Source organism: Apodemus sylvaticus, chromosome 5 (assembly GCF_947179515.1).
Source record: "Apodemus sylvaticus chromosome 5, mApoSyl1.1, whole genome shotgun sequence".
Classification (NCBI taxonomy): Eukaryota; Metazoa; Chordata; class Mammalia; order Rodentia; family Muridae; genus Apodemus; species Apodemus sylvaticus.
This window is the reverse complement of record NC_067476.1, coordinates 76,602,563-76,629,588: the sequence shown is the minus strand read 5'-3', so window position 1 is coordinate 76,629,588 and position 27,026 is coordinate 76,602,563.

The window sequence follows — 27,026 nt, the reverse complement described above, 5'->3', positions numbered from 1 at the left end:
TACACTCCATATTTTATTCCCACCCCGTCCACCTTCTGGTTGTTCCACATCCCATACACCCTCCCAACCTAAAAAGGGCAATCCTGTAGGAAGATCAGCAGTCTCAATTAATCTAGACCCACCACCCCTGAGATCTTTCATATTTTTCTCTTAAACTCCCAATTTACCCTACCCACAAATCTTAATGAAACAGCTGAACTCTATCAACTTTCATGAAGCAGCTAGCCATCTTATTATACTATCTATCTGCACATCCATTTTTAACTTTGTCCTTATATACTCTATAATCAATAAAAATCAAAATTTTATCATTTAAAATATAAGTCAAATTGTATCACTCATCATTAGTGTTTGGTATAAAAGGTATCCCACATATCTTTGAATACTTGATCCCCTATGTTTAGACTGTGCTCAGTGAGTCATGGTGTTTCTTGAGCTGGAGATACATATAGGAGGTAAGATTTAACTTGCAGAAGTAGATGACTATTGGGCAGAACTTCAGATCTATAGTGTGGCCCTACAGCCTAGCCCTCTGTCTCTTAATCAAAACATAAGTAAGTCACCTCAGACTCTGGCTACAAGAGCTAAAATCTCTGAAAATCCTTGACCATAGTGAATTGTATTCTAAAACCATGAGCCATAATGAACTATTATTCTCTCAAATTGCCTGTGGTTATGGATTTCATCATAGCAATGACAAATGTCACTAATATAAAAAATGATAGCAAGAAGTTAAATCATGACTGAGATAAATCTAAACATATTGCTATTAGGACAATTAACTAGTTAGCAGGAAGAATGAGGAAAAGTTTGGAGCTGTGTGCTAACTGCTTTTTACTTCAACTTGGCAAAAGCAGCAGTCATTGGAGAAGGAGTTTCAATTATTTAAAAAAAAAAGCCTCCATAAGATCTGAATGTAGACAAGTCTATTGTCCATTTTCTTAGCAACTGATATGCAAGGGCTCAGCCATTGTGGTTGATGCCACCCCTGGGTTGGTGATCTTGGATTCTATGAGAAAAGAAAATACAAAACAAAACAAAAGAGGCAAACCAATAAGCATCATTCCTCCAAGGCCTGTGCATCAGCTCCTGCCTCCATGTTTCAGCCCTGTTTGTGTTCTTGTCCTGACCTCCTTCAGTGTTGGACTGCGATGTGAAAATATAAGTAACCTCTTTTGGCCACACTTGATTTTAATCCTGGTGTTTCATCAGAGCAATAGTAAACCTAGTAAGAGAAGCTGTGAGATAGAGAAGTCCTGGAATGCTGCGAATTTCTGAAGGAATGGATATCAGCAGTGGCAGGGGTTGAAACATTGTTCTACCTTGCTGCCAGCCATAGACAAAGAGTTCACTTATCTTTTATTAAAATAAAGAGAGAGCCTTGGCTTCCTCACAAATAGTAATTTCAGAACAAGTCAGTATTAAGCAGATCTGACATTTATTAAAAGATATCTTAAAACAGTAGGCGTGAGTAGAAAGAATTCTAGGGAAGCAATAAGGCACACTGAAAAGAATGGGTGTGGGTTTTTCAAATGATAGCTAAGTGCTGTTCCAGTTGCCCTAGATACAGTTTTGGGTGGTTTCTGAAATTAGATATCAAAAGGTTACTAAGGAAAAATTTCTTTTTATATAAATGAGATGATAGGGTAGTTCATAATATGAGTTGGTTGGTATTGCAGCTGTTGAGGTACAACCCTGGGTCACAAGGGTGACAGAGAATAAGATGTTTGCATTGTAAAACAGGGTTACATCTTTTGATACAGGAATAAGCCGAGGCTCGATGACATTCATAGCTTTTGGGTTGGTGGAAGTTAATGGTCTGTTAATGTATCACAAAATGTTTAATTTGCTAGGCACAAGGATATATAGGTGGACAGGTAGTGGCTATCAAGGCTATTAAGGCTATGATCATTTGTAATTAGGCTCTGAACCCGAAACTCCTAATCTCTCCACAATCATTGAAATCCCTACAACTCAATCAGCCTTTGAAGAATGTTCAGTGTAGACCATGACTTCTTTTCAACAGCATGTAACAGGTTCCAAACATGATAGGATCTGATACTTGCCCTGATGGGATTCAGTCTTATTTTGGTTCAGTCATCCCTAACTCTACTTTCGTTCCTTCATTTTAAAATGAGAATTTTTGCCCTGTGCCACTGTACAGTAGACAACTTGTTATTTGCTTTGTAGTGACTCATAGTTAAGAGATTATCTTGAATCTCAAGAGTCTTTGGACTTTTGAGCAGCATTAGAACTATAAGACTATGACAAATATTGGAATTTAACTTAATGCATTTTGCATTACAAGATGGCTGAACCTCTAGATGTAAATAACCCTAAAATGTTGTGTGTGTTTGAGTACTTGCCCTCAATGGCAACTTTTGGAAAAGTTTTGGTATTTTTATGAAATGGGAACAAGCTGAAAGAAAGTGGGTCACTATGTGGTGGGCCTTGATGTTTATAGCATGGCTCTGTCACATGTGCCTTGGCAACCTAGAACTACACCCACTGCCATGCCTTCCCTGTTCCACCATACTGTACCTTAACCATGAACCAAAATGAGTCCTTTCTCCTTTAAGATGTCCCTTCTTAGGCACTTTTATCAGAGCAATGAGTAAAAGAACTAATACATCCATCATCTCAATCCTGCAAATAAATTTCTCTATCACCTAGAAAAAATAGCAGTGGCTTAGAAATATTTTTAAATCTCTCTTTCTCTCTCTCTCTCTCTCTCTCTCTCTCTCTCTCTCTCTCTCTCTCACACACACACACACACACACACACACACACACACACATACACACATTATTCACATGCTCACAGACTCAGATGTACTTGTACACATGCAAATACATGGGCATACAGACATACCTACACACACAAAAGCAACACATACATTCATACACATACACACATGTGCATACTCACAAACATACACATAGAGACCAGACTCTCACCTTCACATCCTCCCTTCCTCTTCTTGGTTCATTCCTCTCAAATGCAATGGTTTCTTCTTGCTTTTCATACACCATGACACCATACATGGCCTCATTTCAATCCTTAGGACTACCTGTTTCCCACATGTTTTTTTTTTCCTGTGCAACAATACTTCCTTTGGTTCTTGGAATGAAATGCTATCTTCCATGTGGGGTCTTCTTTGGTTATTCTATTTTAAATTGTAGTCTTATCCTTCCTGAATTACCTTTAAATTTTACTGTTTTGCTTTGTACTTTTTTCTACTAATGTGTAGCACAATCCATTTATCTTATTATTTCATTCTTGTTGATGTCTTCTGTGCCACCCCTTACCATGCAGTCTATTTGCAATTGTAGTTTTTATATACATAATCAAAATTGTGCACAATTCATGATGAATGTGTATCAGACTTACAATAATAACTCATTAAATACATTTTAAATGAGTGAATGGGTTCTATCCTTATTCCTTTCACATATATTTCTTGGAATATTTGCTTAGTGTCCAAAGAGCAAATAAAATCTTCTGAAGTTTGAAGTCACCTAACCAACTGTCTTTCCCTTCTCCATTAAGAAGTCTAGTACATAAAAGAGAGTCATGACTTCTGTTTTTCACTCTGTGGGAAAGCCTGTGATAGCCAATCTTGGTTGTCAACTTGACAACATTTATAATCATCTAAAGCCTAACTGTCTGGGCACACATATAAGGGATTTTCTTGATTAAATAATTTGAACTGAGAGGAACCACCATAAATCCGGGCCATATCTTCTGGAGGGAGGAAGCTTTGGTTTTGACCATGATTGCTTTCACTCTCATTGGAATGTCCATCTATCCTATTCATAAAACATTCATTCATTGGTATTAAAACATAGTGATTTGGGATTCCAATATAGTCTGCAGAAGAGCAGCTTTCTAGGACTTGCCTGTGGGTCTAGTACCACATGGGGACTACTAATATATCCAGTCTCATGGGGTAAGGAAGTCTTGAATTCTTGGTTTTCTATGGGGAGATTTCCTCTGTTAATCTACTCACACTACACCTTGTAAGACATTCTAATAAATCTCTCTCATATATGTTGTATGTATATATATATATATATATATATATATATATATATATATATATATATATATTCTCCTTCAAGATGACCCCTCTTAGACATTTTATCACAATGATACATCCATCTACTTAAGCTCCATATATATATATATGGAGGAGGAGAGAGAAAAATATAGATAGATACAGATAGCTAAATCATACATACATGTGCACACACACATATACACATATATATGAGAATATATATGAGAATTTATATATGTATAGATACACATACATACATATATACATACATACATATATACATACATACATACGAATTCTGACTATGCCCTCTAGGGCTTTTCATAAGTTGTGAATTGCATCAAAAAGTTGGGGATGTAACATTTCCCTCAAGACCAGTCCCTACTGTAATAATAATGACAATCTCAACAATAGCAATAGTGATGTTTGATAATACTAAGATTTCTTGAGTATTTATGGTCCATCAGTCATTTTCCAAATATTTTTTATTGTCTAATAATTTCAACAATTAGGCAAATGGATGGAGCTAGAGAACATCATACTAAGTGAGGTAACCCACACTCAAAAGTTGAATCATGGCATGCACTCACTAATAAGTGGATATTAACCTAGAAAACTGGAATACCCAAAACATAATCCACACATCAAATGAGGTACAAGAAGAAAGAAAGAGTGGCCCCTTGTTCTGGAAAGACTCAGTGAAGCAGTATTCGGCAAAACCAGAACGGGGAAGTGGGAAGGGGTGGGTGGGAGGACAGGGGGAGAGAAGGGGGCTTACGGGACTTTCGGGGAGTGGGGGGTTAGAAAAGGGGAAATCATTTGAAATGTAAATAAAAAATATATTGAATAAAAAAATAATTTCAACAATCTCTTATGAAGTAGCTACCATATCGATGTATTTGATATATGAAAATAAGGTATAGTATGAAACAACACAAACAAATTTACACAGAAAATTAGTATTAGAGCTCACTTTTCTGTTAACCAATTCAAGAATTCAAGATCTTGGCTTCCATGCCTCCCTGAAGGTATTGCCTCTATCAGACCTGCCCCTTATGAACACAAAATCTCATTTGATAATGTGAACAATGCCATAATGATTAGAAGTTGGCATTAATGGAAACTCAGATGATTGATATTTTAAGGTTGTTTAGATAATACAGAATTTGTATCCTCTATAAACATGGTCAAATGTCTGCAAGTGTTCACGTAATTCATGAGTAGCTACCTAATCACAGCAGAATGAAACAAGTGAAACTGTAATAGACAGCGATCTCTACAGTAGGAGAATGAATACAATGTATATGGAGGTATTCTATATCTGAAGGAAATGTATTAGTTTGACTTACATTCTGGAGACTCTGAGAACCTAGCTAGTAGGTTCTCAGTCCACAGACCTGGATGTAACAGTAGTTTCCAGGTCTCAGTCCTAGGCTGTAGTTCTAAAACTCCCTGGGGAGTCAATGCTCTTTATACTTCACGTCAAGGCCAATGAAGATGATGTTATATCAGTGGAGGAGAGCAGCAACAATAACAGGCAAACTCGCTCAAGAAGAAACAAAAGTAGTCGGGTGACACTGCTTTTCCCTTGGACCTTGTTATGTCTGGGTCACTATGAGAGCAGGTCTCCCAACTCAATGGATCTTCTCTAGAAATTCCCTCAGAGACATACCCTGAAAAATGTCTCCTAAGTGATCTTGAACCCATCAAGTTGACAGTCAACAAACCATCACAAATGCTGATTTCTAATTTAGGTCAAAATATTGGTCAAAGTATTAGAAAGGACGTTTGCATTCACTGAAACTATTAATGCCAATGGTACAAAACCAGCAATCAAATCCATATAATCTCTTAAAAACTACCATCAGTTCGAATTGGCCAGATTAATTACACCAAAGCAATTTAATAACAAATGCATACTAAATATCTCTTCCATTCAAAGGTTTGGAACATGAACTCACATTGTATGAAGCAAAACCTGATAGGCTTAGTTTCTACTCTGACTCTAAATGTATTAAATCTAAGTATTAGGGATGATTTTCAGCCATGCCAGGGCTTGCTTTATCTATTTTTAAATGAGATTAATGCCACCTGTCTCTCGTTTGTTTTAAACACCGAGTGCTAATACATAGAAGACAATGGCTGCCCTAAGTTCCCAGCAGAGACGATTTTACCATTGAAGTCTATAAATAAATTGATTATTTCACAAAGTAGCACTGTGCTTTGTTATCATCTGCTAAAGGAGATATGAATGGATTTTGTAAAGCTATTATGTTAACCTTGCTATTTCAAAGGAAGTAAATCTTTCTATTTTGGATTCTCATAGATCTTTTGGTTTTTGTTACTACAAAGCATAGAAGGAAAATAGTGAAATACTTGACATTGAAACTGCTGTACATCATTATCACAACCTAAAAATGATTCTATTGGGATTGGCGTGTGTGTGTGTGTGTGTGTGTGTGTGTGTGTGTGTGTATGTGTGTATGTGTGTGTATGTGTGTGTGTGTGTTCGTGTGCGTGTGTGTGTGTTCGTGTGTGTGTGTGTACATGTGTGTGTGTGTGTGTGTCTACTAGCTTAGAATATGTTCTAGGAGCAAGTGCTTTAGTGAAAAGTGTACTCACTGAAAAAGAAATACATGCTTATATGATTTACAAGTAGGTTAATCTGGGCTGTGTTTTGAATATGAAGTATCCCTCATGTGCTCAGGTTTGAACATCTGGTGTGCAGAGGGCAGTGCTGTCTGGGATGGTTGTGAAACCTTTGGGAGGTGGAGGCTTGCTGGAGTAAATGGGAAACTGGGGTGGACCTTGATATCTTAGTCCTACTTCCTACTAAATCTCTGTCCTCTGGGTCTGAATGGAATGTGACCAGGCAGCATCCTTATCCTACCACCATGTCTTCCCTGACATCATGGATTAGATTACTCTGGAACCATAAACTAAAATAAACCAATTCTCTTGTAAATTTCTTTTGTATGGGAATTTTATCACCACCATCAGGTGTTCTGCAACACACTGTGCCTTACAATTCCTCTAATCCAGTCACCACAACTGAACTCAACACATCCATTGGTCTCACCACCCAATACACATGCACTTGGCAGATAACCTAATAAGCAAGAACTGGTCCTGAGTCAGGATTCTTCCTGAAAGAGAAGCAGTCACTTGTAGTGCATATGTGTCCTGGTTGGTCTGCTGACATGCCTCATTTGGCTCTACCTTCCCTTGGATCTTCCTTCATTTATTTTCTTCCTGAACAGATGCTTCATGATTAAAGAACAGTTTCCCCAGGAAACCTACAGTTCCAAGAAGAGTCTCAAGGATTACATGGATCTTGAATTGTCTTCATTGTCTCCAATTTATATACATTTTCCCCTTCAAGCTGCATAGACTATGAATTTAAAATTCCAGAATGCAAACCTCAAACCATAATCCTTTCCAAATCTGATTAATTTGCTTCTACAATTCACAAGGTCCAATCTTGAAATGTCTGTAAGTCATACATCTATATATTGTATATTATCATGTTTATTGCTCTTACAAACTACTTGAATCTGGATAATTTAAAAGAAGGAGATTACTTTCTTACATTTCTGGAGGATGAGAAGTTCAAGGTCAAGGAACCCATATATCACACACTCTTGATGGTGCATCATTGACTGAGAAAAGTTGGAACAATGAAAGAGAGAGAGAGAGAGAGAGACTGATAGACAAAAACATTCTATCACATGGAACCCACTCTTACAAATAATGAGTCAATTCTCATATTAACTCATATGTTCATATGAGTGCAGAGTATGTATATGTAATTACACAAACACACACACACACACACACACACACAAAATGTATGTGTACTTCCCTACTCATTTTTCTGTTATCCTAAATGAAACTTGACAAACCAGTATTACTCTCTACCCTATAGTCTTTGCAAATGAGAACCACTGATAAAAACCAATACTGTCCTTTTTTTTAAAAAAGCTAACCAAACTTTAAAGATCATTTAAAAAAAAACCAAAAGCAGATTTATTCACCAACGTGTAATATCTTTAAATATGTCCATACTTGTCAAAAGTTAAAATGAGGATGGAAATGTCATAAAACTTTGTCATGATGATGTTTCATTGTGGAAGTAAGAAAGTTTGAAATCCTCTGCTTGGACATAATTATCTTTTCAAAGCAAAACTAAAAGTACTACTTAATAGGTTATAGACCTCTACAACTCTATTGGGAAGATGGTTAGTATATTCATATATTAGTATATGCAAAGCCTTATGTTTCATGATGGAAAATGATTCAACTGTACATTGTACAAGCTCCACGGACTATATTCAAAATTGTAAAACCAGTAAGACCGATATCACCACACTAATTAGAAGTGGGGAGGTAAACCTTCAGGAAAAGGCTTGCCAATACCTGAAATTGGTTCCTTCTAGGAAAACAAAATACTCAACAGTGTTTGTGAAGATGTGTAGAAGCAGAGGGGCTTCATCCAGCAACTGTTGGGAGTAGATGCAGAAAGACCCATAGCAAAATAGGAGGCTGAGTTCTGGAAATCCCACAGAAAATGGAGAGGAAGAATTGTAGGAGTCAGAAAGGTCAAGGTCACCTTGAGAACACAGCCCACAGAATCAACTAAGCGGGGCTCATAAGAGCTCACAGAGACTGAATTACAATCAGGAATTCTGTATTGGTCTGAGGTCCTCTGTATAGTTGCTCTGGCTGTGTATCTTGATGTTCTTGTAGGACATTAACTATGGATATAGGGATGTCACTACCTCTTTTGCCTACTTTATAGTCCCCTTCCTATTACTGTGATGCCTCATCCAGCTTTTATAGGAGAGTTTGTGCCTAGTCTTATTGTAATTTGTTATGCTGTGTTCAGTTAGTCCCTAGGATGCCTGCTCTTTTCACAAGGCAAACCTAGAAGGAATGGATCTGGTGGAGAGAGGTGGGGACTGAGAGCAGAAACTGAGAGATATGGAGAAAGCAGAAACGTTAGTTGGAATGTAATGTATGAGAAAAGACTGAAAAAAAAGCAAAACAAAACAGGACCCTAATTGATCCTAACTAAAACCCTTCTGTTTGTACCTTTTAAAGGTATGCATATCTTGAGGAATAAGAGGACAAGTGATAAATAGACCAGGAAGAGGCAAGCTAAGTGAAAAAAGGAAAGTTCATGCTTTCAGAGGATGAAGTTCATCAGGACAAAGGAATTATGGCAGAAATCTTGTCAGATTGCCAATGTGGCAGCAGAAGTGTATGGCTGATTTATTAACATGTGAAAAGATCAGGAGAGAGAGATACCAAATCCTGAACAAGGCCAATCTGTAACTCCTAAACTGACTGTCCCTACTGAACCATTTTCCAGCTATGGCCCACCATAAAACTATGGTGTCACAACCTCACAAGAGTTTCTTTCTATTATTCAATATCATACAAATGTAAATGCATAGAAGTGAATCAAAGAAAATAAACATTTTTATGGTTATGTTTTGGTAGGACAATTCAGAATACACCATAAAAACACTACTTCAGTTAATTTTATTACACAAACTGTAAAGAAATATTTGAAATTCCTCATAGGGTAAGAAAATGAACTGTGATGGTTGGTTTTTTGTCAATTTGACACAAGCTAAGGTAATCTGGGAAGAGAAGACCTCAGTTGAGAATATACTTTCTTAATATTGCCCTACAGACAACTGTGTGAATGCATTTTCTTGATTACTTGTTTTGGAGGGCTTAACACACTGGGCATAGTGTAATCCCTAAGCAGGTCACACTAGGTGTAGAACAAGGCAAACTCACAAGCCATAATAAGCAAGCCACTCAGCAGCACTTGTCCATATTTTCTGCATCAGTTGCAGACTCCAGGCTCTTATATAGAGCCCTGCTTTGAATTCCCTTCATAATAAACTATGAATAAACTCCTTCTTATCTAAGTTACTTTCAGACATAGGTTTTATCACAACAATAGAAAGAAAAATAAAAAGTAAATGGGCTTGGTCTACTGATAATAGAGGCAGGATTGAATATATGCCTGATATTAATCCTAAATAACAGCAGTTTCTTATATTTGGGGTGGCAATGAGAAGGAGATTCCTAAAGGGCATCATTTCAGGACTGAGAGCAATAATAACACTTCCTGTTGTTTTTTATCTTTATTTTTTATTTTTGATGTTATAATTCGATTATGACATTTCTCCATTTCCTTTCCTCACTCCCAACCCTTTCATATACCCTTCCAAACTCTTTTTTAACTTCATAGTCTTCCTTCTTACTAATTGCTATTACATGCATATATATGCACATATATAAAACAGACACACACATATATAATCTGTTCAATCCTCATAATACTACCAGTGTGTATAATTTCAGTACTGACCATTTGGCACTGGACAAACAATTGGTATCCTCTTCACCTCTCCCATTATCAACTTTACTTATGTGCCTATGGTTCTTGTGTAGGATTGAGGGTTTTTGGCTTTTCTTAATCCAGTTTTTCATATTTATTTGTGTCATTCTTCTTCAGCTCACATTTGGATAGTCATGTTGGTGAGACTTCATAGGTGTAGCGTTTGATATTATTGAGACAAAACATCACAGCAAACTCTGATTTGCTGACCTGCTGGCTATTACTGTCTTCCTGCCCACTCATCCTCAATGCTTACAGAACCTTGGTGTTTTGTAGATGTGTCCATTTGAGCTGGGCTCCATAATTCAGAATTTTGACTAGTTGTAGCTTTTTTAACAGTCTCTTTCTGATGCAAAATTGTCTTTTGAGGGGTGAAAAGTAGACTTTAGAGGATAAATGTATATTTATTTCTGTTAGGAATTTTGCTAATTTAGTAAATTAGTGGTTGTAGATTTTCTTCAATAACCATAACTTCACCAGCATTGAGAGTAGCTGGCTAGGTTTCCAGTATCAGGAATGGCCTCTCTCTTAGTGATCATATTTCAAGTCCAATTACAGAGCTATTGGTTAACAATAAGGTATGCACAGCACTACTGAACCCTTAGGGTTAGTATGCCATGCTGTTTGTTAATAAAGTTCATAGGTATTATAACTGGGTAGAAATGTTGCTTGCCTGCTTGCTTTAGAACTTTGCATGTGCTTTGTGTTACCAGAAAAGCTAGTCCTCATAGTAGAAGCTTTGAGGTCAGTTCCAGCTCATGGGTTTCTGGGCTCTGATTCTGATATGCATTGTCTTCAGAAATAGTGACTTACTTTCCCTCTCTTGGGAGGGGGACAGTAACTAAGGACAACAACAATCTATAAGATAATTGATTCTGTCCCAATCAAGAACCATAGTTTCATTCATTTTTCTCAAAGTTAACCAGCTTAATATTGTTGTCTGAGCTAAGTTTAAGTAATTAAAATAAATGGTAAACTTAAGTCTATTTTAAATAGGTTCTATGAATATTCCCAGGGACATGTTGGTAAACTCTATTACAAGAGAAAACATCACTTTGATATATTCCTGATGGGATTTTAAAATAAATGTTTACCCTACACTAAGCATATTGGATGACAACCTGTAAATTTGGTTTTAATTACTTCATATCACATTATGCTCACATACACCTTTACAACTAATTATTACAGGATTCCCTTGGCAGCATTCTGTTTTCCCATGGAGTAAATAATTATCGCCAGTTGTAAATAACAATAAAAAGAAATCAGCCAGTTGTACATTGTACAGCAAAGTAAAAGTGATATGTTCAAATGCAAAAATATATTGAAGACAGGTCCAAATATTCATAGAAGCAGGCTGTAAAGATGGTTCAGGTAATAAGAGCATTTGCTGCTCTTGCAGATAACCTGAGTTTGGCCCACAGAATCCATGGCAAGAGGTTCAAAACTGTCTGCAACTCTAGTTACAAGGGATCTGAAAGCCTCTTCTGGTCACCTGAAAATATGGACACATATCCAAAAATAAACATACATACATACATACATACATACATATATGCATACATACATGCACATAATTGATAGATAGAGATATAGATAGATAGATAGATTGATAGATAAAATAATCATGAGTGTTCCAGTATACCTTTCTTCAGTTAATCTTTAGATGGGGGAGGGTGTTATATCATTCTTAATATTGTTAAAGCACAGGTGGACTTATTTGGAAAGTATTACATTAATCCAGGTGTATTTACTATAATTCCTTTTTTCTTTCAAGTCAATTAAATTCATCCACAAGGGGAATCAATTATGTGTTCATGGACTTGTATTCCTGAAGGACAAGGCTTGGGGAATGTGCACAGGTTCACATGAGAGCTTCTTTGTCACATTCCAGCTCCAGAATTATTACAAAACCATTCACCTATGTCACAGATGGTTAGTTACACACTTCCTTAGGATATTTGCTGAAAGGGTGAAAACCATGAACATCCTCTTTTCAAAATAATGGTGACACAGCATCTTAAAATATGTGCAAGACATGACAGCACATACTTTTAATTACAACACTCGGGAGTGAGAGGTAAGCAGTTTTCTGAGTTTGAGTCCAGCCTGGTATACAGAGCTACTTCCAGGACATCCAGAGCTACACAGGAAAATTCTGTCTCAAAGGAAAAAAATACATATAACATTATAAAAGGAGCTTAAAGCTTAGGAGTCATTTCAGAAGAGGCAGAAATATTTTCAGAACAAGAGGCAGTAGATTTTTACGAAGGAACAGTGTTAACCAGGCATGACAAGGGCCAATGAACTCAGAGGAGCTACAGTGGTATACATAAGATCTGCACAAGGTCAACCTGGACAACATCCCAGTATGGATTTATAAAGAGTCAAGATATTCCAAATACCCAATGAGGTATTTTTGGCTATTGGTGGCTGCTTAGGGAGAGAGACTCAGTTTTATTTAGAAATGTGGCCCTCTAGAAGCTAACCATGTTCCAGGAGACTGTCAGTGAATATGAAAAACAAACACAAAAATATGAGAAAGAATAATGAGGGAGAACATAGGGAGAAGATAGAGGGAAGGAAAGGAGAGGTAATTTGATTAATAAATAACAACACACACACACATTTCTCAAATAATAAAAAGGGGAAAATAAAAAAAAACACTAAAGCTAGTTCCTTTTCTTTCAAGGACAGCTGACAAATATGCAGTTCATGAAATTAGTAAGAATCATCATAGTGTTTAATTAGACTCATATATACCATTTAATAGTAATTTTCCAACTCTTCTCAGTGTTCAGAAACTCACACTTCCCTCCAAAACAGTTTTTAAGAGGCAAGGGTAGAGCTGCTATGAAACAATTTGCTACCAAGTGGCAATATTTTGTCAATCTTGAAACTGCTGAAGACAAAGCAATATTGGAAGACAGAGGGCTTGAGTGTTGATAGGATGTAAAGTATGCTTGGTCTGTACTTAAGTCAGATTAGGCTCTGTGTCTTCCAAGACAAATTTCCCTGATATTTAAGGCAAATCTGTGTGACAAGATATGGAGGAGCCTGCCAGCATGAATTGATGCAGACATCAGGAACTTGAAACACACAGGCAAATAGGCTTGAGGAATCAGAGATAAAGAGACATGGCTACACCCCAAGTACTACAAACAGTGTTTTTTGAAGGTGTTTGTCCTGCCATTGTACCCAATGCTGAAAGGCAGGCAGAGCAGAAAAATCTTTTCTACCAGGTGTGAGGAATAAGAGGTAGAAGAGACTCATGCATATTCTGCGACGTGCAGTCCTGATTACCTGATGCTTCGTTTGTTGCTGTCTGATGGTGGGGTATATCACAGATCTTACTATAGGACAACCATTCATGCAACCTTCTCTCTATTTTCACCATATTTTTGCTCTTAAAGAACATGCTGACAATGTGCAATATTTAAAAAATAATTGTGAGTATGCTTTGTACAGTACGCCATATGTAGTAAGTTATCAATAAATATTTATTAAATAAATAACTAAAAATTTCCAATGCTATCTACTAATGAAGTGATGTTTAGATATCAGCACCTCCTTGGTTAGTGGCTTTCACTTCTCCCAAGCATCTGTGTATTAGATAGCTATGTGTTTTTTTTTCCTCACACAATCCATCATGGTCTATTTATTTATCACATGTAAAAGAAGAAATCTTGGCATAATTTTTTTTCTTTTAAAAATTTCTAGCTTTTCATTCAGTAGGCATATGTATCTGACTTGCACACTTCTAGCAAGAGACTAGAAAAATAAATTGACATATGGTATCTTCTGTAAGATATAGATTATGGGGATTATTGTAGATAACAACCTATAATTACTGTTCTGAGGAGGGGGATGAAAGGCTGTCAGAAGACGCCTCTTCTGATGGTTTTTCTTGGGTTAAAGCTTCTTCATCACTATAGCTCTCCTAGTCTAACAGTTGAGAACTCCTGGGAAGGCAAGTCTGAAATGATCAACTTCCCGAATTACCGGTAGTGTCGGCTTCCTTTCTCTAGTTCCCTAACTGATGCATACGCAGCCCTCCTGTCTTTAATAAAGCCACACAGTCACTGGCTTCCACTAAGCTCTCTTTCTTCCTTTACTAGGAGCCCATGCCCTATCTCTGACCACTTGTTGCTTCTTTATTTAGCTTTTTGAAAGAAATGGCACCAGGCATACTCCTTGTAGGGCAAGAGAAGAATTAGATAATAAAAGAATGAGAGAATGAGTGAATTAGAATCGTAGCTAAGCCTAAAAATTATTTAAGGGCATGCAAATGCTCTGGGGTTTGGAAACGAGTTGGAACGGTGATTAGTTTTTGTCAAGAGTATGAAGTTATTTGAGGGCCCAGCCTCAGAATAAAGATAGGGATACAAGAAGAAAAAGAGGTAGTGACTTCTGAAAAGTCATAGAGAAAAAGACTCTGAAGACACCAAGTGTATAAGGCCTTCCACAACAGCAGCTTAGCCAATGCCCTAGGGCTTCTTCTCTGACTTTTATTTAGCTAGGAGACAGCAAGAAGTATGGGCACATGGATACATACTACAAGCTTTATTATTATTACTATTATTATTGTTATTATTATTATTATTAAGATATTTTCTTTATTTACATTCCAAATGATTTCCCCTTTCCGGGTTTCCCCCGAAAATCCCATAAGCCATCTCCCCATCCCCTGTTCCTCCAATCAACCCTCTCCATCTACCCTGTCCTCCTATTCTCCTATACTGAAGCATCAAGCCTTTTGAGGACCAAGGGCCTCTCCACCCTTTTATGTCCACAGGGTCATCCTCTGCTGTCTATGCATCTGGACCATGGTTTTGTCCCTGGGAGCTCTGGGAGTACTGAGTGGCTCATATCGTTGTTCCTGCAATGGCACTGCAAACCTCTCTAGCTCCTTGGGTCCTTTCTCTAGCTCCCCCACTGGGGACCCTGTTCTCAGTTCAATGGCTGGATGAGAGTGTCCCCCTCTGTATTTATCATGTACTAACAGAGCCTCCCAGGCGATAGATATATCCAGCTCCAGTCAGTAAGCACTTGTGGGAATCAATAATAGTGTCTGGGTTTTGAAACTGTATATGGGATAGATCCCGAGATACAGAGGTAGCCTCTGTATTGTCTTTCCCTCAGACTCTGCTCCACACTTCGTCTCTGTATCTCCTTCTGCGGGTATTTTGTTCCCCCTTCTAAGAAAGACCAGATTATCCATACTTTGTTCTTCCTTCTTCTTAGGCATCATTGATATGCGAATTGTGTCTTGGGTATTCCCACAATTAGATCTAGGCTAACATCCACTTATCAGTAAGTGCATACCTTGTGTGTTCTTTTGTGATTGGCTTACCTCACTTAGGATGATATTTTCCAGTTCCACCAATTTGTTAAGAATTTCACGAATTCATTGTTTCTATTAGCTGAGTAGTATTCCATTGTGTAAATATACCACATTTTAGTTTATGTTCTAAGATCAAAAATTGACAAATGGGACCTCATAAAATTACAAAGTTTCTATAAGGCAAAGGACCCTGTCAATAGGACAAAACAGCAACCAACAAATTGGGAAAATATCTTTACCAGCCCTACATCTGAGAGAGGGCTAATATCCAATATATATAAGGAACTCAAGAAGTTAGACTCCAGAGAACCAAATAACCCTATTTAAAAAATGGGGTACAGAGCTAAACAAAGAATTTTCACCTGAGGAATATCAAATGGCTGAGAAGCGCCTAAAGAAATGTTCAACATCCTTAGTCATCAGGGAAATGCAAATCAAAACAGCCCTGAGATTTTGGCTCACACCTGTCAGAATGACTAAGATTAAAAAGTCAGGAGACAGCAGATGCTGTCGAGGATGTGGAGAAAGAGGAACACTCTTCCACTGCTGGTGAGATTGCAAGCTGGTACAACCACTCTGGAAATCAGTTTGGTGGTTCCTCAAAAAACTGGGCATAATTCTACCCAAGGACCCTGTTATACCACTCCTGGGCATATAGCCATAGGATTCTCCAGCATGTAAAAGGACACATGCTCCACTATGTTCATAGCAGTCCCATTTATAGTAGTCAGAAGCTGAAAAGAACCCAGATATCCCTCAACAAAGGAATGGATACAGTGTACAAAATTTCAAGGTAGCCACACATGCTTGTTAATTTCTGCTCCATCAAGAATTCATAATCTGTCACCAATTGTTTAACCCGTACCTTCAGCAGCTAGTAACTACTACATGTTTATATTAGCATGGCCAGCTTCAGTCTGGAATATGAAACTGTAGTCCCACAAACTCTGCCAAAGTGTGAGTTTATTGCTCAATTTTCATACCCCAATGACATTTGGCAGGAGGTCTACTGTCTACTCACTTTCTATTCCTATAGCCACAAAGGTATGGGAAATGTTGACCAGCCACGTAATACTTTTTTTTTAAATTTTTTTTATTCGATATAATTTATTTACATTTCAAATGATTTCCCCTTTTCTAGCCCCCCCACTCCCCGAAAGTCCCGTAAGCCCCCTTCTCTTCCCGTGTCCTCCTTCCCGCCCCTTCCCACTGCCCCGTTCTGGTTTTGCCGAATACTGTTTCCTGAGTCTTTCCAGAACCAGGGACCACTCCTCCTTTCTTCTTGTATCTCATTTGATGTGTGGATTATGTTTTGGGTATTCCAGTTTTCTAAGTTAATAACCACTTATTAATGAGTGCATACCATGATTCACCTTTTGAGTCTGGGTTACCTCACTTAGTATGATGTTCTCTAGCTCCATCCATTTGCCTAAGAATTTCATGAATTCATTGTTTCTTTTTTTTTTTTTGACATAAATCTCTTTATTCTTTTTTTTTATTCGATATAATTTATTTACATTTCAAATGATTTCCCTTTTCTAGCCCCCCCCACTCCCCGAAAGTCCCGTAAGCCCCCTTCTCTTCCCCTGTCCTCCCACCCATCCCTTCCCACTTCCCCATTCTGGTTTTGACGAATACTGTTTCACTGAGTCTTTCCAGAACCAGGGGCCAAACCTCCTTTCTTCTTGTACCTCATTTGATGTGTGGATTATGTTTTGGGTATTCCAGTTTTCTAGGTTAATATCCAATTATTAGTGAGTGCATACCATGATTCACCTTTTGAGTCTGGGTTACCTCACTTAGTATGATATTCTCTAGCTCCATCCATTTGCCTAAGAATTCATGAATTCATTGTTTCTAATGGCTGAATAGTACTCCATTGTGTAGATATACCACATTTTTTGCATCCACTCTTCTGTTGAGGGATACCTGGGTTCTTTCCAGCATCTGGCAATTATAAATAGGGCTGCTATGAACATAGTAGAACATGTATCCTTATTACATGGTGGGGAGTCTTCTGGGTATATGCCCAGGAGTGGTATAGCAGGATCTTCTGGAAGTGAGGTGCCCAGTTTTCGGAGAAACCGCCAGACTGATTTCCAGAGTGGTTGTACCAATTTGCAACCCCACCAGCAGTGGAGGAGTGTTCCTCTTTCTCCACACCCTCTCCAACACCTGCTGTCTCCTGAATTTTTAATCTTAGCCATTCTGACTGGTGTAAGATGAAATCTCAGGCTTGTTTTGATTTGCATTTCCCTAATGACTAATGAAGTTGAGCATTTTTTAAGATGCTTCTCCGCCATCCGAAGTTCTTCAGGTGAGAATTCTTTGTTAAACTCTGTACCCCATTTTTGAATAGGGTTGATTGGTTTTCTGGAGTCTAACTTCTTGAGTTCTTTATATATATTGGATATTAGCCCTCTATCTGATTTAGGATTGGTGGAGATCTTTTCCCAATTTGTTGGTTGCCGATCTGTCCACTTGATGGTGTCTTTTGCCTTACAGAAACTTTGTAATTTTATGAGGTCCCATTTGTCAATTCTTGCTCTTAGAGCATACGCTATTGGTGTTCTGTTCAGAAACTTTCTCCCTGTACCGATGTCCTCAAGGGTCTTCCCAGTTTCTTTTCTATTAGATTCAGAGTGTCTGGCTTTATGTGGAGGTCCTTGATCCATTTGGATTTGAGCTTAGTACAAGGAGACAAGGATGGATCAATTCACATTCTTCTGCATGCTGACCTCCAGTTGAACCAGCACCATTTGTTGAACAGGCTATCTTTTTTCCATTGGATGTTTTCAGCCTCTTTGTCGAGGATCAAGTGGCCATAGGTGTGTGGGTTCATTTCTGGATCTTCAATCCTGTTCCATTGATCCTCCTGCCTGTCACTGTACCAATACCATGCAGTTTTTACCACTATTGCTCTATAGTATTGCTTGAGGTCAGGGATACTGATTCCCCCAGATTTTCTTTTGTTGCTGAGAATAGTTTTAGCTATCCTGGGTTTTTTGTTGCTCCAGATGAATTTGATAATTGCTCTTTCTAACTCTGTGAAGAATTGAGTTGGGATTTTGATGGGTATTGCATTGAATCTGTATAGTGCTTTAGGCAAAATGGTCATTTTAACTATATTGATTCTACCGATCCATGAGCATGGGAGGTTTTCCCATTTTTTGAGGTCTTCTTCCATTTCCTTCTTCAGAGTCTTGAAGTTCTTGTCATACAGATCTTTCACATGTTTGGTAAGAGTCACCCCAAGATACTTTATACTGTTTGTGGCTATTGTGAAGGGGGTCATTTCCCTAATTTCTTTCTCAGCCTGCTTATCCTTTGAGTATAGGAAGGCCACTGATTTGCTTGAGTTGATTTTATAACCTGCCAATTTGCTGAAGTTGTTTATCAGCTGTAGGAGCTCTCTAGTGGAGTTCTTTGGGTCACTTAGGTAGACGATCATGTTGTCTGCAAATAATGATAGTTTGACTTCTTCCTTTCCAATTTGTATCCCTTTGACCTCCTTATGTTGTCGAATTGCCCGAGCTAGTACCTCAAGTACAATATTGAAAAGATAAGGAGAAAGAGGGCAGCCTTGTCTGGTCCCTGGTTTCAGTGGGATTGCTTCAAGTTTCTTTCCATTTAGTTTGATGCTGGCTACCGGTTTGCTGTATATTGCTTTTACTATGTTTAGGTATGGGCCTTGAATTCCTGTTCTCTCCAAGACTTTAAGCATGAAAGGATGCTGAATTTTGTCAAATGCTTTTTCAGCATCCAATGAAATGACCATGTGGTTTTGTTCTTTGAGTTTGTTTATGTAGTGGATTGTATTGATGGATTTCCGTATATTGAACCAACCCTGCATTCCCGGGATAAAGCCTACTTGATCATGGTGGATGATCGTTTTGATGTGTTCTTGGATTCAGTTGGCAAGAATTTTATTGAGTATTTTTGCATCGATGTTCATAAGGGAAATTGGTCTGAAGTTCTCTTTCTTTGTTGGATCTTTTGTGGCTTTGGTATCAGCGTAATTGTGGCTTCGTAGAAGGAATTGGGTAGTGTTCCTTCTGTTTCTATTTTGTGGAATAGTTTGAAGAGTATTGGTGTTAACTCTTCTTTGAAGGTCTGGTAGAATTCTGCACTGAGGCCATCTGGTCCTGTGCCTTTTTTGGTTGGAAGACTTTCTATGACACCTTCTATTTCTTTAGGCATTATGGGACTGTTTAGATGGTCTAGTTGGTTCTGATTTAATTTTGGTATTTGGTATCTGTCAAGGAAATTGTCCATTTCCTCCAGATTCTCCAGTTGTGTTGAGTACAGGCTCTTGTAGTAGGATCTGATGATTTTTTGGATTTCCTCAGTTTCCGTTGTTATATCTCCCTTTTCATTTCTAAGTTTGTTAATTTGGATACTTTCTCTGTGCCCTTTGGTCAGTCTGGCTAAGGGTTAATCTATCTTGTTGATTTTCTCAAAGAACCAGCTCCTGGTTTTGTTGATTTTTTGTATGGTTCTCTTTCTTTCTACTTGATTGATTTCGGCCCTGAGTTTGATGATTTCCTGCCTTCTACTCCTCCTGGGCGAAATAGCTTCTTTTTGTTCTAGGGTTTTCAGGTGTGTCATTAAGTTGGTAATGTATGCTCTCTCCATTTTCTTTTTGGAGGCACTCAGGGCTATGAGTTTTCCTCTTAGCACTGCTTTCATTGTGTCCCATAGAGTTGGGTATGTTGTGTTTTCATTTTCATTGTGTTCTAAAAAGTCTTTAATTTCTTTCTTTATTTCTTCCTTGACCAAGGTATCATTGAGTAGAGTATTGTTCAGTTTCCACGTGTATGTGGGTTTTCTGTTGTTTCTGTTGCTATTGAAGACCACTTTTACTCCATAGTGATCAAATAGGAGGCATGGGATTATTTCTATCTTCTTATATTTGTTGAGGTCTGTCTTGTGACCAATTATATGGTCGATTTTGGAGAAGGTACCATGAGGTGCTGAGAAAAAGGTATATTCTTTTGTTTTAGGATAGAATGTTCTATATATATCTGTTAAATCTAATTGGTCCAAAGCTTCAATTAGTTTCATTGTGTCCCTGTTTAGTTTTTGTTTTCCTGATCGGTCCATTGAGGAAAGTGCAGTGTTGAAGTCACCCACAATTATTGTGTTAGGTGCAATGTGTGCTTTTAGTTTTAATAAAGTTTCTTTTACGAAAGAGGGTGCCCTTGCATTTGGGGCATAGATGTTCAGGATTGACAGTTCTTTTTGTATTTTTCCTTTGACCAGCAAGAAGTGTCCCTCAGGGTCTCTTTTGATGACTTTGGGTTGAAAGTCAATTTTATCTGATATTAAAATGGCTACTCCAGCTTGTTTCCTGAGACCATTTGCTTGTAAAATTGGCTTCCAGCCTTTTACTCTAAGGTAGTGTTTGTCTTTGACCCTGAGGTGTGTTTCCTGCAAGCAGCAAAATGTAGGGTCCTGTTTACGTATCCATTCAGTTAGTCTGTGTCTTTTTATTGGGGCATTAAGTCCATTGATGTTAAGAGATATTAAGGAATAGTGATTGTTACTTCCTATCATTTTTGACGTTATTTTTTAAATTTGAATGCTTAACTTCTTTTGGGTTTGATGAAAGGTTACTATCTTGCTTTTTCCAGGGTGAAGTTTCCCTCCTTGTATTGGTGTTGTCCTCCTATTATCCTTTTTAGGGCCGGGTTTGTGGATAGATATTGGGTAAACTTGGTTTTGTCATGAAATATCTTAGTTTCTCCATCTATGGTGATTGAGAGTTTTGCTGGATATAGTAGTTTTGGTTGGCATTTGTGTTCTCTTAGAGTCTGCATGAGATCTGCCCAGGACCTTCTAGCCTTCATAGTCTCAGGTGAAAAGTCTGCTGTGATTCTGATAGGTCTTCCTTTTTATGTTACTTGTTCTTTTTCTCTTACTGCATTTAGTATTCTTTCTTTGTTTAGAACATTTGGTGTTTTGATTATTATGTGACGGGAAATATTTCTGTTCTGGTCCAGTCTGTTTGGAGTTCTGTAGGCTTCTTGTATATTCATGGGCATCTCTCTCTTTCGGTTAGGGAAGTTTTCTTCCATAATTTTATTGAAGATATTTGCTGGCCCTTTAAGTTGTAAATCTTCACTCTCATCTATGCCTATAATCCTTAGGTTTGGTCTTCTCATTGTGTCCTGGATTTCCTGGATATTTTGGGTTACAAGCTTTTTGCATTTTGCATTTTCTTTAACTGTTGAGTCCATGGTTTCTATGGAATCTTCAGCATCTGAGATTCTTTCTTCTATCTCTTGTATTCTGTTGTTGATATTTGCATCTCTGTCCCCTGATTTCTTCCCAAGGCTTTCTATCTCCAAAGTTGTCTCCCTTTGAGTTTTCTTAGTTGTTTCTACTTCTGATTTTAGATCCTGGATGGTTTTGCTTAGCTCCTTCACTTGCTTGTTTGTGCTTTCCTGTAATTCTTTAAGAGATTTTTGTGTTTCCTCTTTCATGACCTCAGCCTGTTGACCAAAGTTCTCCTGTATTTCTTTAAGAGATTTTTGTGTTTCGTCTTTCATGACCTCAGCCTGTTGACCAAAGTTCTCCTGTATTTCTTTAAGTGTTTTTTGCATTTCCTCCTTGTTGGCTTTTGTATTCTCCTGGATTTCTTTCAATGATTTTTGTGTTTCCCTTGCAAGGGCTTCTAACTTTTGATCCATTTTCTCCTGAATTTCTTTAAGTATGTCCTTCATGTGTTCCTGTACCAGCATCATGACCAGTGATTTTAAATCCAGATCTTGTTTTACTGGTGTGATGGGGTATCCAGGACATGTTGGTAGAGGAGAATTGGGTTCAGATATTGCCATATTGCCTTGATTTCTGTTAGTGACGTTCCTGTGTTTGCCTTTTGCCATCTAGTTCTCACTGGTGTTAGTTTGTCTTGTCAGTGCTGGACTCACCAGTGCAAGCTGCCCCTTCCCAGTTGGCCTCTGGTGCACAGCTTACCTCCTGTACTGCTTGTAGACAGGGTGCTGCTGCCCAGGCTGTTCAGATCCCAAAGCAGGCACCAGAAGGCTCCCGCTGGGGCCCGCTGGATTCACTGGAGCACACTGACTTCTCCCAGCTTGCCGCCCGGAAGCCCAGCTAGCCTCTTGCAGGACTTGGAGATGTGGTGCTGCCGCCCAGGCTGATCTGGATCTCAGTCTGTCCGATACCTGGAGTCCGCAACCAAGATGGATGCACCTCTCCTGACTGGTGGGAGGCCGAGTTCTGAAGTGGCTTCCGTGCAGTAAAGGCGCTGCACAACCGCAGCTGCTTGCCACCCGGCTGGTTAGCGAAGGTCAGTGGTCGTGGGCGCAGGGCCTCACTGGACCCTGTGTCGCCTTGGTTCCACTGCTGATGGCCCTTCAGCTGGACCAGCCACTGCTGCACTGCCGCCGCCGCTGCAGCCGCCGCCGGAAGTCGAATTCATTGTTTCTAATGGCTGAATAGTACTCCATTGTGTAGATATACCACATTTTTTGCATCCACTCTTCTGTTGAGGGATACCTGGGTTCTTTCCAGCATCTGGCAATTATAAATAGGGCTGCTATGAACATAGTAGAGCATGTATCCTTATTACATGGTGGGGAATCCTCTGGATATATGCCCAGGAGTGGTATAGCAGGATCTTCTGGAAGTGAGGTGCCCAGTTTTCGGAGAAACCGCCAGACTGATTTCCAGAGTGGTTGTACCAATTTGCAACCCCACCAGCAGTGGAGGAGTGTTCCTCTTTCTCCACACCCTCTCCAACACCTGCTGTCTCCTGAATTTTTAATCTTAGCCATTCTGACTGGTGTAAGATGAAATCTTAGGGTTGTTTTGATTTGCATTTCCCTAATGACTAATGAAGTTGAGCATTTTTTAAGATGCTTCTCCGCCATCCGAAGTTCTTCAGGTGAGAATTCTTTGTTTAACTCTGTACCCCATTTTTTAATAGGGTTGTTCGGTTTTCTGCAGTCTAACTTCTTGAGTTCTTTATATATATTGGATATTAGCCCTCTATCTGATGTAGGATTGGTGAAGATCTTTTCCCAATTTGTTGGTTGCCGATCTGTCCTCTTGATGGTGTCCTTTCCCTTAAAGAAACTCTGTAACCTTATGAGGTCCCATTTGTCAATTCTTGCTCTTAGAGCATATGCTATTGGTGTTCTGTTCAGAAACTTTCTCCCTGTACCGATGTCCTCAAGGGTCTTCCCCAGTTTATTTTCTATTAGCTTCAGAGTGTCTGGCTTTATGTGGAGGTCCTTGATCCATTTGGATTTGAGCTTAATACTTAACATGCATAGGTAGAAGACTGTATAAACATTGACAATATGACTGTATCAATGCAGTACATTGCATGGTATGAAGAATATGAGTTCAAATTTATAAGCTGTTGCTATTTAGTTGTCCTGATATTAATTCTGCCCCTTCACCATTCTCCTAAACCTCATGAAATTACTCATCCAGAAGATAAATGTCTCTCAAACACACTGTACCCTTGGTCATGTATTTTATAAAAGAAGGAATACTGAGCATTTTTAGACAAGGAAGCAAAAATCCTGTGCCCTAGAGTACTGAAGCCTTTGGCAAATCACTAAATAAAGTGTAAGGGAATCATCACCTCAGGAACTAAATACAATAATCTGTAGAAGAAACTTTTGGAAGCACTGCTTGAAAGTTGTAAGTTATTGGAAGTGAGCTTTATGAAAATGATTATGAAATTTGTGTGTGAAAAAAGTAGCTTAAGTCAGATTCTTTAATATTCCACAAGTAAGAAATTGCAGTGGTTGCCAATAAGATTAGAATAGCCATGTAGTCCCTGAAAAATCAAAGTTTTCCATTACATTCCCAGTACTGTAGCCCCAGGCTCTGGGCTCTAATAATTAAGGGTCTCCAAGCCACATGGATGATTAAGACCTGTCATATTAAATGGGTTATAGTGAGTCAAGAACAAGAAAGCATTCCTGCCACTCCAGCAGAGGGGAGGATGTATTAGGGTTATTCAACTAATTTTATGTCAACTTGACACAAGTTAGAATCATCTCAGAGAAGGGAACCTCAACTGAGGCTATCACTCGATATGATGAACCTTTAGGCATGTTGTTGATCTTTATATGGTCTTTTGCCGACATGTGTTAAGAATTGCTTATCCCTTTGTAGCTGGAACTATGCTGGTAGTCTGAGGTCTGTAAGAAAACACAAGCAAGCCCTGAGGAGCAATACAGTAAGTAGCACTCCTCCATAGTCACTACATCAATTCCCCTCACAGATTCTCATCCAGTTTGAGGTCATGCCATGGCTCTTTTCAATAGACTGTGATTCCAAATAAATCATTTCCTCCCCAAGTTGCTTTTGGTCATGGTATTTATCAAAGCAATAGAAACCCCAACCAAGACATAAAAAGAAATGTCATTATCTACAAGACAGACTCCAGTTTACCTTTCCTTCAGCCAGAAAAGCATTTATTCCTCCAGAGTACTGGCATGAACCTCTTCATGACTGACAGAGAGCAGAGAAGATTAGGGAGTGCCGGGGGGTGTTTCTTTTGATTTTAATATTTTACTTATGTATACTGATTATTTGAACATGTAAGAAATTTCATATAACATTTCCATATATGCATACTGTTTTATTATAATCATCTCATTATTTTATCACCTTTCTTGCCTTATTTTTCTATTTTCTTCCTACACATCTCTACTATTACCTCCTTTCTTTCTGTGCCCTTCTTTTCTATATTCTACACGAGATTAAACACATGGTATTTTCTAAGTCCAGCTTATTTCACTTAACATGATCACTGCCAATTCCATTTATCTTCTGATAATTACATGATTTCCTTCTTCTTTTTAGCTGGATCAAGTTCATCAGTTGATGACACCTAGGCTGTTACCATAATTTAGATGCTACAAATAGTGAATACAAGTGCAGATATCTCTGCAGTGATCTTTTAACCACAGACATATAAATTAAGGGCACATTGTGGGAGAATTATGGCAGAGGTCAGCACTAAGCAGGAAGAAACAGGGGAGTGAAAGCATCTTTTGCATGTGGTAAACAGAATAGCAGACTATTTCCCTAGATTTGAAGCATCACCAAAAAAAAATTGTTTTGTTACCAAATGAAGAATTAAAAGGGTAGATGGAATTGAGTTGACATTTTGCTCAATAAAGATACTCATGGAAAAAGAAGCATCACTGTTTGAATATCTGTGTATTCCAGAAACTTGAAACTAGTATTAAATTTAGATGGAGGGACCCATGAGCCCAAGAATATGGGCAGCATGTAGGCATTAGAAAGAGAAGTCAGAGCCCTCTAGAGAAAGAGTTACCTTGCTGATACCTTGCCTGTTTCTCTGTGTGAATAACTTAAGACTTCCAAAGTCCAAAACCTGTGCAACTTTAAGCTACGGATTTGGTGGTGACTTGATAAATGGCAAGTGAAAAAGAATGGGTTTGTGATAAATAATAAGTAACAGGCGTATTGCGGAGGAGGTGACTGGTTTTCATAGAGATCATAGATAAGGTAATACAGATGAATTCTTTGTGACCATGTTGTACAGTCATTTAAAGTATATAATTTTAAAAAGCACCTCTAAAATAAGTACCATTGAGTCTGATGCCAATCATATAAACAAAAGACTCTCATAGATGCTTTCTCTAGCAAAGCAAGCGATGTTTTAAATAAAAATACACTGAATATTATTTAAGGGGTTTTTCTGCACATTTTAGGTCAGGAAATTTTATACTTAAAAGTATGGGTTCTTTAATTCCATTATCTATCCATTCTGATGAACTTGAGTTTAAGCATCCAAAATATAAGCTTACTTATAAGTAAAGTGAAAAATAACACTTCCTACACTATGGGGTGATAGAAAGTAAATGGGTTCAGTCAACAGAGAAATAGATCTAGTATATAATGATTTTAACCAAATCACTTGTTTATAGTATGAATACATTCTTAAATCAACAGAATTTTTATTTCAAATTTGGGGAGGAAATTCAGGGCAGAGAGGAAAGAACTTGGCAATTCAAACACATTATTTTGTACTTTCAAAATGCCCAATTAAATAACTACTCCTGGGGTCTGATAATATTAGGATTGGGTGACCCCAATGGAAGAATTATAGTCGATATTTAAATATCACACAGTAGGAAAAGCCAGGTAAGCATCAATGTTGGCAGAATTTTGTCTTAATAAGGACTATT